Source organism: Crinia signifera, chromosome 3 (genome assembly GCF_055691185.1).
Source record: "Crinia signifera chromosome 3, ASM5569118v1, whole genome shotgun sequence".
In the NCBI taxonomy this organism is placed as follows: Eukaryota; Metazoa; Chordata; class Amphibia; order Anura; family Myobatrachidae; genus Crinia; species Crinia signifera.
In genome coordinates, this window is record NC_139219.1 from 39,161,526 (window position 1) to 39,175,690 (window position 14,165).

The following is a 14,165-nucleotide window of genomic DNA, read 5'->3' on the forward strand; positions in this document are numbered from 1 at the left end:
CACATGTTTACATTTTGGGTCCCTTTGCAGCAGTGCTGAAGGAGGTGTAGCTACAATACTGTGGAGGCGTGTCAGCAGGTATTTGGCAGCCCCTGGCCATAGTTCTCTGCACTCCACCAATGGCCTTGCAAGTTGGGGGAAGAGGGATTTTATTTTATCTTGCACACAGGGCTTATAATGGTCCTGGAGAGGTGGTGGAACTCAACTGTATTGGCCTAAAAACCTCCTGCAGCTTAAGTACATTTCCTTAATTTCTGTAATTTTTCAGCTATGCTTCGTTATCATCTTGTAGAATTGTATATTTAATATTTATTTACAGTTACATAGAGGTAGGAGGGCCCTGCTCACAATCTATAGGGATAATAGGAGGGATACATAAGGATAGGATTCCATAGCATGGCAGTCCCACCAGATTACAAGACAGTCCTGATGGGATGCAATAAGATATGAAAGCTACTGGAGGTTATGTGGGGTTCTGCAATATGATAAGCTGCCTGAAGAGGTGAGTTTTCAGGGAACGCTTGAAAGTTTGGAGGCTAGAGCAGAGTCTTAATGTGTATGGAAGGGCATTCCATAGGGTGAGTGCTGCCTGAAGAGGTGAGTTTTCAGGGAACGCTTGAAAGTTTGGAGGCTAGAGGAGAGTCTTAATGTGTATGGAAGGGCATTCCATAGGGTGGGTGCTGCCTGAAGATAGTCCTGATGCAGGGGTGCGGAATCTTACCATGCTGATGGTTTTTGCCAGTGACCCCTCAAAGCGGGATATGGGCTTTGCAGCACCAGACACGTCGGTCGCGGTCCCCTGATCAGGTTCCCCATTTAGGACTGGTAAACCATGGTAGACAGGTGGAGTGGAGTCAGGATTATTAATGGTCTTCATAGCCACGTCAGGATCAAACCGGCAAAGCAGGTACCGTAGGATAAGGCCATAGGAAGTCCACGGTCAGGCCGGGTCATATACAATGAGGCACGGTTTACAGTATACTGGGATGAGGCAGGAGAATAATCAAGAAAGCAAGCCGAGGCCAAACACGGGTAGTCAGGAATTAACACTATGAGCACAAGGAACGCTGGAGCAGGTTGTGAGCCTATACTCTGGCAGAGACTATTTGACAGGAAGTGCCTTTTTATAGAAAGCTGATGAACTACAGCTGTCAGACACTGGGCTAGAGCCTTACAGGTTCCTAATCAAGGAGAACTGAGCATGGTCTCACCCAGGTGCTGCAATCAGTCTGCAATGTACAGACTAATGGTGTGTGCACACGGTACAATCCAGCATACAATTTTTACTATATAGTCAAAATCACATCGGGATCGCACAGGTTTTTTAACTTGTGATCCCAATGCGATCCCGATGCGTGCTCTCTGGACAGCACAAATCAAACCCCAGATACACAGGGCAGCAATGACTATATAGTGTAGCTCTGCACTATATAGTCAAAATCACATGCATATCAGGTGGCTTGCGGTGCGATTCGATCCCGACTCGGCATCGAATAGCAAGCCTAATCAACCGTGTGTACACACCATAACACAGGACTGATTAGCAGCATGGAGCAGAGCAGATGCACACAGGACACTGCGACTCCGGCGCTCACAGGGACACAGGGACACTGAAAGCCAGATGTCCGCTATCACTGCTAACAGCAACTCCTGCGGACTCTAGAACAGGTGAGTCACCAGAACAACCCTAAAGGTTGTGACAGAGTGTGGATGGCACACGCAGATCTTGTGCCGAGTGGAGAAGACAGGTGGGGATATAATTTGAGATAAGTGAAGAGATCTATGTTGGTGTAGTCAGGTTAATGGCCTTGAATGTAAGTAGAAGTATTTTATATTGAATACGGTAAACTACAGGCAACCAATGGAGGGACTGACAGAGGGGATCCACAGACGTTGAACATCTAGCCAGGAAGATCAGCCTCGCAGCTGCATTCAAAATGGATTATAGTGGTGAGAGTCTTTTCTTAGGAAGACCGGTCAGGAGGCTATTGCAATAATATATGCGTGAGGTGATGAAAGATTAGAGATTTTGCAGTGTCTTGTATAAAATATGGATACATTTTGGATATGTTTTTTAGATGCATGTAATATGCATATTATTCTCATATGATGACACTGCTCAGCTCTTCTTGTCATCTCCAATAAACAACTTTGCCAAATGACAGTTATGTGTAGATGATGGAAAGAAGCCAGGGAAACAAAGCAGACTAATAGTTTAAAACCCTTTTAGCGATCTCCTTTAACAGCTGCACTGGCTTAATTACCTTTTCCTGTGGCAGTGCAAAAAACACCAGCTAAATAGCTGTGCCCCAAGGCCAAACAATGGGCCTTATTCAGATTGGCTCGCTAGGCTGCGTATATTAACGCTGCCCTGTCAAACAGCCCCCCTCCGGTGCCCAAATCCCTTCACTAGAATGACGCTACCAGAAGAAATCATTGAATGATTTGTCCTGCCTTCGGTGATAAAAGTCAGTCTAAACTGTCTTTTATTAAAGCCGCTATCTGCTGAAAAGGGGGCGGAGACTGATGTCATGTGATGTCAGCTGATTGCCACAAGCAGGCATCACCACTCCTGCATTCCTAGGGGAACCCCAGCGTTTTCATGGGGATGCCTATAAAATGCTGGCCGTTCCCCCTAATACAATGACTCAAACACATTATTTGAGCATCTGTAGGTGCATAATACTGCCTGCTGCATTTTAGTCAGTCGTCACCACTGGTCGGACCATCTAAATTTGTATTAATCCTAGGGCATCTGATGGTATGGTCTCCAACATGGATGACTGAGCGTATGTCTACACAAACACTTCAGTATCGCACCCATGATATTCCCATAACAGGCGCATAAATCCCCATACACATTAGACAAGAAAGTAAAAGATCTCTTCTGAGGGATATCTATAACCATCTCATCTACTGTGTACACTCAACATCGTTAACAACCCCTCGCTTATCTGGATAGTTAAGATAAGGAAGGACCTCGTTAACGCATGGCCTCCACTTCCCCTGTCGCTCCCTCCCCGCCGGCATTGGTAAGTGTGTATACACTTGTCGATGCCAGGTCCCGCTGCAACCAATATCGCCAGGTACACACATGCATCTTTTAAGCCACATCCTAGCCACCACCCGGTAACACCGAGCAGTTTCCAATTATCTCTGATACTGTGCGTCTCACCCCCAACAGCGCCTTTGTGCATACACTTTGTTGCCGATTTGGCCCTGTCTGCCCTTGGTGGGGGACTGCGCATTCGCATAGCAATCGGCAGCTGGGGGGTGTCCCAAGGTGGACAACCGGCATTTCTTGCTCATGCCCACAAAACCGGTGGGCGTGCCCATAGAAACGCTGGGTGCGCCCCAGGGAACGCAGGCAGCAGATGTCACATGGTGAGCAACCATCAAATGATTCCTCCTCTGTGAGGGAGCTTGGGATCTGTGTAATGCCTTCATTGTAGGAGATTTTAGGGATGTGCACAGTGGCGGAACTACCGTGGGTGCAGGGGGTGCAGCTGCTATGGGGCCCGGCGGTTGGGGGGGCCCGGACCCCAAGCACTCCCCTGCACCATGACCAGTAATATAATATATCATCCCTTAAAAGCCGCTTGCGCCGGCTTGGCTGTGCTGGGGGAGAAGCCGGGCAGGTGATCCCTTAAAAGCCGCCGCCGCCGCGACTGCCATTTAAGCAGCTTGTGCCGGCTTGGCTGTGCTGGGGGAGAAGCTGGGCAGGTACGGAGGCAGATGAATGATGACGCCGCCACCGCTGCCGCGACCTTTGACTCGCGAGATGATACTGTCATCATCTCGCGAGTTCGTGCGCACGGCAGCTGCTGCTCGTGTGAGCCCCATCCACGCGGTCCTCCTGCATGGGAGGGAGAGACGCTTCTGGAAGGCTAGGCAGGCCACGCATCCTCAGGACCAAGCGGACACACGCTGCCACGAGGGATCCAGACAAGTCAGACAGTGAGGCCAGCCGATGGAGGGAGAACTCCTGCTGCTGCAGCATCATCATCATATAATATCGCTGGTGAGCTCAGTTGAGCAATATATAATTTATTATTTAATGTATTTGTCTGCATACATTTTCATTATTTCACTTATTAAAAACTGACTGATTTGAAGCTATTTACCTAAGAGCTGCTGATTTGTGAGACTGACTGTGGGCACTGCATTGTGTCGCATAATGTGTAATGGCGGGCACTGCGGTGGGTTGCATAATGTGTAATGGCGGGCACTGCGGTGTGTCGCATAATGTGTAGTGGGCATTGGGGTGGGTCGTATAATGTGTAATGGCGGGCACTGCGGTGTGTCACATAATGTGTAATGGGCATTGGGGTGGGTTGCATAATGTGTAATGGCGGGCACTGCGGTGTGTCACATAATGTGTAATGGGCATTGGGGTGGGTTGCATAATGTGTAATGGCGGGCACTGCGGTGTGTCACATAATGTGTAATGGGCATTGGGGTGGGTTGCATAATGTGTAATGGCGGGCACTGCGGTGTGTCGCATAATGTGTAATGGGCATTGGGGTGGGTGGCATAATGTGTAATGGCGGGCACTGCGGTGGGTTGTATAATGTGTAATGGTGGGAATTGCGGTGTGTCGCATAATGTGTAATGGCGGGCACTGCGGTGTGTCACATAATGTGTAATGGGCATTGGGGTGGGTTGCATAATGTGTAATGGCGGGCACTGCGGTGTGTCGCATAATGTGTAATGGGCATTGGGGTGGGTGGCATAATGTGTAATGGCGGGCACTGCGGTGGGTTGTATAATGTGTAATGGTGGGAATTGCGGTGTGTCGCATAATGTGTAATGGCGGGCACTGCGGTGTGTCGCATAATGTGTAATGGGCATTGGGGTGGGTTGCATAATGTGTAATGGCGGGCACTGCGGTGTGTCACATAATGTGTAATGGGCATTGGGGCGGGTTGCATAATGTGTAATGGCGGGCACTGCGGTGTGTCGCATAATGTATAATGGGCATTGGGGTGGGTTGCATAATGTGTAATGGCGGGCACTGCGGTGTGTCACAATGTGTAATGGGCATTGGGGTGGGTTGCATAATGTGTAATGGCGGGCACTGCGGTGTGTCACATAATGTGTAATGGGCATTGGGGCGGGTTGCATAATGTGTAATGGCGGGCACTGCGGTGTGTCACATAATGTATAATGGGCATTGGGGTGAGTGGCATAATGTGTAATGGCGGGCACTGCGGTGGGTTGTATAATGTGTAATGGTGGGAATTGCGGTGTGTCGCATAATGTGTAATGGCGGGCACTGCGGTGTGTCGCATAATGTGTAATGGGCATTGGGGTGGGTTGCATAATGTGTAATGGCGGGCACTGCGGTGTGTCTCATAATGTATAGTGGGCATTGGGGTGGGTTGCATAATGTGTAATGGCGGGCACTGCGGTGTGTCGCATAGTGTGTAATGGGCATTGGGGTGGGTTGCATAATGTGTAATGGCGGGCACTGCGGTGTGTCGCATAATGTGTAATGGGCATTGGGGTGGGTTGCATAATGTGTAATGGCGGGCACTGCGGTGTGTCTCATAATGTGTAGTGGGCATTGGGGTGGGTTGCATAATGTGTAATGGCGGGCACTGCGGTGTGTCGCATAATGTGTAATGGGCATTGGGGTTGGTTGCATAATGTGTAATGGCGGGCACTGCGGTGTGTTGCATAATGTGTAATGGAAATTGCGATGTGTCGCATAATGTGTAATGGTGGTGGTGGTGGGGGGCCCCATCATACATTTTGCTATGGGGCCCACAAAGTTCTAGTTACGCCTCTGGATGTGCAGTAGCAAAGAAAACTGTGAGCTTTGCATAATATAGTTCCATATAAGGAATCGCAGTATATTAGAGAGCAGGAGCAGTACTACAAACATTATCCACTTCTTCTGGATTAGCATTAAGTGCAGAACATTGTAGCTATACACACTGAACCAGTTTCCCGGAATAACGTGTACTACCAAACTCCCGGATACACAGCAATTGTATTATTTATTAAGATCATGTTGACACTGAGACTTTTCCTTGTAGTAGAGATTTCCAGATCAAAATGCACATGGTGTAAAGGCAGACACTGGCCCTTATTCTGATCTGTGCGGCCGGATCCGAATATGCGGCCAGCACCGTGCGTCCTAAACCCCGCCTTCCATACGGATCGCCAACTCCGTCCGTACGCGGTAAGAAGCTGTCCGAACGGACCGCACGTGTATTTCTCATGAATACACCTCCTCCATCTCAGGGAACCTCCCCCATCATTCGATGGTCGCAGACCATCGAATGCAGGACCGAGTGGCCAGCCAGCTCCCGCAACCTCAGACCACACGGGCATTTCTCCGTGCAAAAGCAGGGATCTGGGCGGGCAGCTGACATCCGGCAATGTCATATGTCCGCCCCCTACACGTGCGTCACGGCCGCATTACCATACGTACGCCCAGCGTTTGCATGGGAACGCCCATGAAACGCGGGGTGTAAACATATTGAAATGAGCCCAAACAGCCCTCACACCCCTCTCCACCCCCTGTTCGTAGTGTACACATTTCATGCGGAATGTGGCCGTGCGTCCCGCTCGCACATGCGCAGAGACGCCTCTGCACATGCGCAGACACAAAACATCGGCGGCACGAACGCACGCGGATATTACCGCACCAACCAGAATAAGGGCCACAGTTACATTGTGCAGGCAGCACTCTGCCGGCTAAACCAATATCCATATACAGTCTATTAAGTCAGTAGGAACTGGCGACATCGCTGACATATAATCTAAATGAATTAGCGCCGTCACAGCTGATACTGATTACTATACAAATTGTTCTTCAAGATGTTTTCTAACCCAATACTGTATATATGCACCTGAATTCTTAGTGGTACTGTATAAAGGTCATGTGTTTCTGAACCACAACATGTACAGAATATACAGGTTCCGGGATCACACGGAAAAAAAAAAATACATGATTCAACCCTTGATAATTTTCATGCAATAAAGGCACATCTGAAAATGTGTTTAACATACTGTAATCTCCTGTTTATTTAGAATTTTTTAACTAAAATTAGGTGTAAAGTTGTAGAAGAAATTATGGAGTTTATTCTGGTCCATTTGCAAAGGCAAATTCCTTCTCAAATGGAATGGCCCTGATTCTGATTGAGTTGGACGGCTATCTGTGCACGGAACCATCCGAGCAAGGGGTGGAGAGGGGCGTAAAGGGCTGTTTGTGCTCATTACCATATGCGTATGCCCCGCGTTTCATCTGCGTTCCCATGAAAATGCTGGGCGTCCATACGTATGCAACCATGACGCACATGTGGGGCGGACAGCTGACATAGCTGGATGTCAGCTGCCTGCCCATATCCCTGCTTTCATACAGAGAAATGTCCGAATGGTCTAGAGAACTCGGTGCTGCCTTAACACTCGGTCCATCATTCGATGGTCGGCGACCATCGGAGGTTAGGGGAGGTTCCCACAGATGGAGGAGGTGTTCACATGAAACATCCACTTGCGGTCCGTTCGCTCGGCATCTTAACGCATTAGGACGGTGTGAGCGATCCGTACAGTGGGTAGGGCTAAAAACACTCGAATCCTGTCCGAAATACGCATCTGTCCGAATCAACTAGAATAAGGGCCTATGTGCACTGCAGGTGGGGCAGATGTAACGTGCAGAGAGAATTAGATTTGGGTGGGGTTTTACTTCAAAGTGACATTTATATTGCAGTGTTTAAAATTTTTGGGAACTAGTGCATTAGGCTGAGGGGGTTATACAGGCCTGGTCGCTGCTGTGCGATTTTGCAGAGCCCTGCGATCAGTTAGCCGCTGCCCAATCAGAATGAAATCCAGCCACGTGCAAGTCTGCAAATAGCTTGCAAAAATATCATCGATCATCATCCATCGGCAAATCCATAAGCAACTCACTCACCATCGAATGATGTTTCCAGTCTGTGCACTCTGTAGCCCTGACCCTTCCACATGTGTGAGATAGAAACAGGCTGATCAAGGCCGGAGCTGACGTCGCAGTCCCTCCCCGAAAATGCCTGAGCTCGCCTGCGGTAAGTTGTGAGGCGATTGTGAATAAAAAAAAATCAGTGTTTTTTTACGCTGTTTGGTAGCGTTCGTGCGAACTACGATCTGTACACATGCACAGTTGTTTGATAATCAATCTTCATGAAAATTTGCACAACAGCAATCAGCTCTGAATAACCCCCTGAGAGTAGAACACCTTTGTCTTCAATTCCCAGTCTTTGGGCCTGATTCAGACCCACCCGCTAAGCAGTGTTCTTTTGCTGCTTAGCAAGCGGGTACACGTCGCCCACTGGTGTGTGAACGGCCGCCTCCCGCTGCGCATATTACTGAGCCCACCTGAATCACCCCCTTTATCTCCTGCTCATCCATGTGACCATATTTTTGAAGTGAGAAGGTATTTATCAGTCTGTAGTCAACCAGATCTGCTGGATGTTAATAGCAGCACTAAGCTTACCATGCTTTGGGCACGGTGCCTCGGCACACTATTATATACTACCTCCACGGCCTAGTGGATGGTAGGGTATGAAATACCGCCTATTTTTGAGAAAAAAAAAAAATTCAACATCTATATACCCTAAGGTTAGTAGTGTCTCCTAAAAGGATTTTGAATAAGGAAAGGAATTAGCAGTACACAAATGAATGAAGACAGTGCCACACAACTGTGGGTTGTCAAATAAAATGAAAACCAATCTTCAAACATGTCATTGGTGGCAATATAGTTAAAGGTGTGATCTATACTGTTTGAGAATAATTCCCCACTTATAGTACAGGTTGAACAGCGATTATCCGGCACCTGATGGTCTGGATCTTAAGGTGCCCATACACCAGAACTATACAATCTCGATTGGTCGTACGATTGATTGTGTGCACAAAATCGTGCAATGTGCGCTCCCGCTGGTTGGGGGATTGGTCCTCTGATCTGATGTGCTGCACTTCAGATCAGTTGGGATTGGGAGCAGATTGCATGTGCATTTAAGCACATGCAATCTGTGCTGTCCCAGGAGGGGCTATCTACCCCATCGACAGTGGCTGGGTCCCCTGGCAGCGGCTGTGTCCGGGTCCTCTGATGGCTGCGGCGGCTGTGTCTGGGTCCCCTGGCGGGTGCAGCGGCGGTGGCTGGGTCCCCTGGCGGCGGTGGCAGCTGGGTCCAGGGCTGAGTTCCCTAGTGGCGACAGAGACTGGCATTTTTTTAAATTTCAAAATGGCCACGGCCAGCCAAGAGCGGCTCGCCAGGTCATCACCCCGCCCCCTTGAGCTGGCTATATTAGCCTGCGTGTGATAGAAGGCAGGCAGTCCGGAGGCGGAGGTGGAGCAGAGAAGAGCTCCAGAAGATGCCTGGAAGCCCTGGGGGCGGTGGCCATGTAAAAGAGCTTAAAAGGCTGCCGCCTCCAGGTGAACACAGATGAAGAGGTTGAAGCCCTGGGAGGCAGCGGCCATGCAAAAGAGCTTAAAAGGCCACCGCCCCCAGGTGAAGACATTGCAGAAGCCCTGGGGGGGCGGGGACCCCCCTGGGTGAACAAAAGAAGATGCAGCTTAATAAAATTTTATAAAACCAGTGTGTTTTTATTTTAATATTTCCTTTACAGGGGGCTATAGGTACCAGTGGGCCTTTAATGCCCCACATGCTGTAGTCCCACTGTATAAGACAATATTCTTGAAAACAGCTATCAGCCCCGCAACCACTGCCCAGGGGTGCGGGGGGTAGCCACGGGCTTCAGCCCAGGCCTGGGGTGCCCTGGAAAGGGAGGACCCCTTTATTTGGGGGGTCCCCACCTGCCCAAAAACTCCCGGCCTGAACTGACTAGTTGGGGTGGGTAATGCTTTGGCCACGGGACCCCGTCAAGCGTGTCAATTTGCAATTGGTCAGCTATCATTTGCTCTCATCCATTACCAGGTTTTTGTTCCAACCAGCCAGATCGGACAATAAATCTGTAGATGTATGGACAGCTTTAGTTAGGATTGTTAGGGTGTTAGATTGTAGAAAGGGCTGTGGGAAGGCTAGAAGTACATAGGAGGGTAGGATGGTTCAGCGAGGCAGGGGGAGGGTGTCTGGATGCAGGGGATCACGTTGCTAGGACGGGGCCCAATGTGAACACTGAGACGCGATGCTGGAGCTTGGATGCCCTGCTTGCAGGAGACAAGCTGTGGGCAGGGTGGGGGTGGTAGTAATTGAATATTATTTCGCAACTTGAAGACATCTATGTACTAATGAATAGTCATATTCTTATCCAGATTGTTTTTTGCCTTTAAAATGATTGCCCCTGTAAAACATCAGACACTCACAGGGAACCAGCCCATGGCTGTATTGTGCAGGCTGTTACATTTATACTGTAGTCTGGCTGCTGGATTTACAGCTGAGCTCACAGCTTTCTAGAGAGAACTGAATGTACATTTACAAGGGAAAGACAAAATGTTGTTGAAATGATTAGAAACAGAACCTTCAAACTGGATTTGCTGTGCTTGTATCTCCAGTAGTATGAGGTGCGTGGTGTCCGAGCTAGGCCGTCACAAGGGAAATATACACAGCTTGGCCTTGGTAAAACATGATATCAGTCTTGGTCAGGGGTTTCTAGGTCTGGCAGTGCTTTCACTTTTACTGCTTCCCCTTTTCGCAATGCATCATTTTGTTTTAAGGATGATAAAAGAATGTCTTTATACGCTACAATCCTGGGGCCAAATGTAATAGGGTGAGAGTTTCAGAAAGTGAGAGATTTTGGGAGAGTTTTCCCATTTTTTTAAAGCAGCAATCAATTACACTGCAAAACCAGGTTGATTTTGCCATGTAATAAATTGCTGCTTTAAAAAACATGTGAAAACTCTCCCAAAATCTCTCACTTTCTGAAACTCTCACCCTATTACATTTGGCCCCCGGTGTCTGTGTACTTTTAGGGTTGATGTGTCAGCGCTGCCCATGCACCCAAATAAGTGTGTGGTACTGTAGATGTCTGTTCCGAGAAGGACAATGCTCTTACATTTATAACAAGCAAAATTAGGGAGGGGGCCCAAGGTTTTACCTTCACCTTACATCACAATTTGGCCTCCTCTTAATCTGCACCCATTATGTATGGTTGGCCATAAATGGTTAGCTATAATCGATGTTTTCCTTCCGATGGTAACTGCTTTTTTGGGAATATATGATGGTAAAATCTCTTTTCTATACTGCGTATGCACAGCTACTGTTACCATTTGTGCCATCATACATTTGAACCATTGGTTGTTTGTCTCCCATATTGTTTATGCTTACTGTATGTATACCACTGAAAAGCAGTGTTTGGTTTTGGAGCATTTTTTTATATTTGGGTTAAATTTGATATAATACATGCTTAAAAGGCAATAACAAGCTTTGTGCTGCTAAGACACCTGTACGGACACACTGCTCTGACGTAGCAGAACACAAACCACAACAGTACGGTTCATCACTGACTGACCTACTATTACATGACTCAACCTTGCAGTGACCTGACAAGAACTGAACTTAGCGTTCTTTAGCCTTTCACTGCCTGTGTGATGGTAAGTTCCATTGCGCAATGGAGGTAATGTAACACTATCTAGATAAAGATAATAATTAGTCCTTCATCACTGTCAGATACACTTAGGCAGATAGGAGTTAAAATACATCTCCAAACCACCAACAGGAGATACTGTATGGGTTACTTAGGTAAAATAAACAATTTTTTTTACTTTGTATAAAGCAGTAAAAGAATAGGCAGTAAATCCTAGTGACAGAGTATAGAACACTTATTAAGTTAGACATTTTTGTAGGATTGCATAGAAAGGCTTTTCTGTACAGTAGTCACAAGAACTAGAAACAGGCTCTTCATCCACTAAAACAGTGAGGATTGTTCACTATTGGCAGAATGTACAGTAACGGGTGCCGGATGATGTCCTGACAGTTGAGATTCTGATGGCCAGTATACTGACATCGGAATCTCGACTGTTTAAATGCCCGACTGTTGGGATCCTGACTGATTGGGGATATTCTCCATCGGGAGAGAATAGAACCGGTGGCGAGCCATGGAGTCTGCAGCGTTGCGAGTGCAGAGAGCCCACAAGGGGCTTTTTTGCGCTCGCCCCCCTGTCGGACTGCCAGCAATCGGGATTCCGATGTCGGTATCTCCACTGTTGGGGCAGCATACAGATGGAACCGCTCCCATCAGAGCGGCTCCTGTTGTGGTAATCGCCAGCCCATGCCTCCGACTCATGCGCATCTCCGACGCATGCGTGCCTCATTCCGCAAATGGACTCACAAGCGTGCGTTAAGCTTGCACTTTCACAATTGCTAGCGTGCCAGCCGCCAGATCCCGACGGCTGGTGATACGCCAGCAATGATAAGGCTGGCCTCATATGTACCAGACCCACAGTAACTTCCAGCCCACAAAAAGGTGCAAGCCCACTACATGTATTCACTCTGATGGATGTAAATGTAGAACGTCACTGCAAAGTAATGTAATGCCTACCATCACATCATTCCCACTCCCTTACATCTGTCTCCTAAAATACTGCAGGTTCAGAGATTACTTGTGCATTACATAGGTAATGATACTAAGGTGGTATCAGGATTATTTAATTGGTTACATTTGTAAGTTTTCATGTCTTTATTCATCTTATTGTATTTGTGCACTCAAGAAAGCACTGTCATCCTATGTATATACAGTATACACCATTTCCACTACAGGTGTTTGATACATGGCACTTTTTGTATCGTGTGTGACTGGCGGTAGATTAATTTTACCCGGGTATAATACTTCCGGCTTCACCTCTTTAACGAGGCAAAGTGTTAAGCCCTGTAATCAGGGTAGAGGCACTGTAAGAGAGGAGGAGGCCTTTGTGCAGCCATCTCCATTCGGGCCTCCTCTCTCCCAGAGTCCCGACTGCAGCACCGTACGCTGCACAGCGCAGTATAGTCTGAGCTCTGTGTAGAACTACGAAAAATGGCACAGCAGACATCTTTTTTGGCGATTCCGGCAGCGCTGCTGCCTTCATGGCTGGACTCCAGCGGGTAAGTATTACAAATTGGTGCAATGTGAGCGGTGTGGGCACCCCTGGGACTCGGGCCCATATGAACCGTTATAAATATGCCACTAAATCAGGGCCAGGTCAACAATGGGGCAGATGGTACTAGAGCTCTAGGCAGTGGCGGAACTCCCGGAGGCAATTGAGTCATCTGACTCCGGGCGCCAGGCTAAAAGGGGGCTCTGGCTCCATTACCTCCGATGTTCCGCTGCGGCGGCCGCCTGCCGCACTTATCTTTTATTCAGCGACAGGCCTCCCCCGTACAGTACCCTGGTGCTGCTCCTCCCTTTCACCTGGTTGCTGGCAGTGGCTCGGGCGGACGTCTGCCCGAGATAAGGAAGCCAGGCCAGATAACAGAAGTGTCACTGTCAGTGACGAAGAGCAGAGACTAGAGTCGGGCGGGAGCCAGTGTGCGGATGCGTGACTGTCTGTCACTGAAGCTGACAAATGACTACAGTAAAAGCCGGGAGTTGGGTGGGAGACGCTGCAGCGTCAGCCTTTGAGGGGTGAGTCTGTAAAAACCAACACAGTATGTGCATCTTGTTGAAAAGAAAAGGATAATATTACATGTAATGGTAATTTAAAGAGAGGGATCAACATGCAATATGTACATATATATATATCTGGGTATTAACAGTCCGCACACTTCTGAACTCTCAATTCCAGGTAAGTAGGTGCACAGTCCATAGGTTAAATGGTATATTGAGTAATTAGAGGCTGGCACACCATTGCAAAAGTAGAAAAATATTTTATAAAGTGAAAAAAGGTATCCAATAACTTGCAGCGGAGTTGTTCAAAGAATACAAGTAATACTTATCATCCATCACAAAAAGCTTCAAAGACAGGACATCAGATACATAGAATCCACTGCAGGTCAGCCATGCTCAACAGCTGTTTCGGCGTGGGGGTGTTGCCGTCGTCAGGAGCATATTTGACTGAGACAAACAGCGCATATATATAGTGTCACTAAATAGCCTAATGAAATTGAAAGCATGCTCACCTGTGCTGTACCAGCAAACAGACATAACTCCTTAATCTCACCACAATGTCCGGGCGGCCGGATGTGACCACCACAATGTCCGGGCGGCCGGATGTGACGCGGCGCCACTTCCGGTGTGAGCCGGTTAGTA

The 14,165-nt window shown here is 48.1% G+C and overlaps 1 protein-coding gene across 6 annotated transcripts in view; it reads left to right on the forward strand.

Annotated features, from left to right (window-relative positions):
* Positions 1-14,165, forward strand: part of TRERF1 (transcriptional regulating factor 1) — a 171,195-nt gene that overhangs the window by 136,630 nt on the left and 20,400 nt on the right. The gene's annotated exons all lie outside the window — the stretch shown is intronic.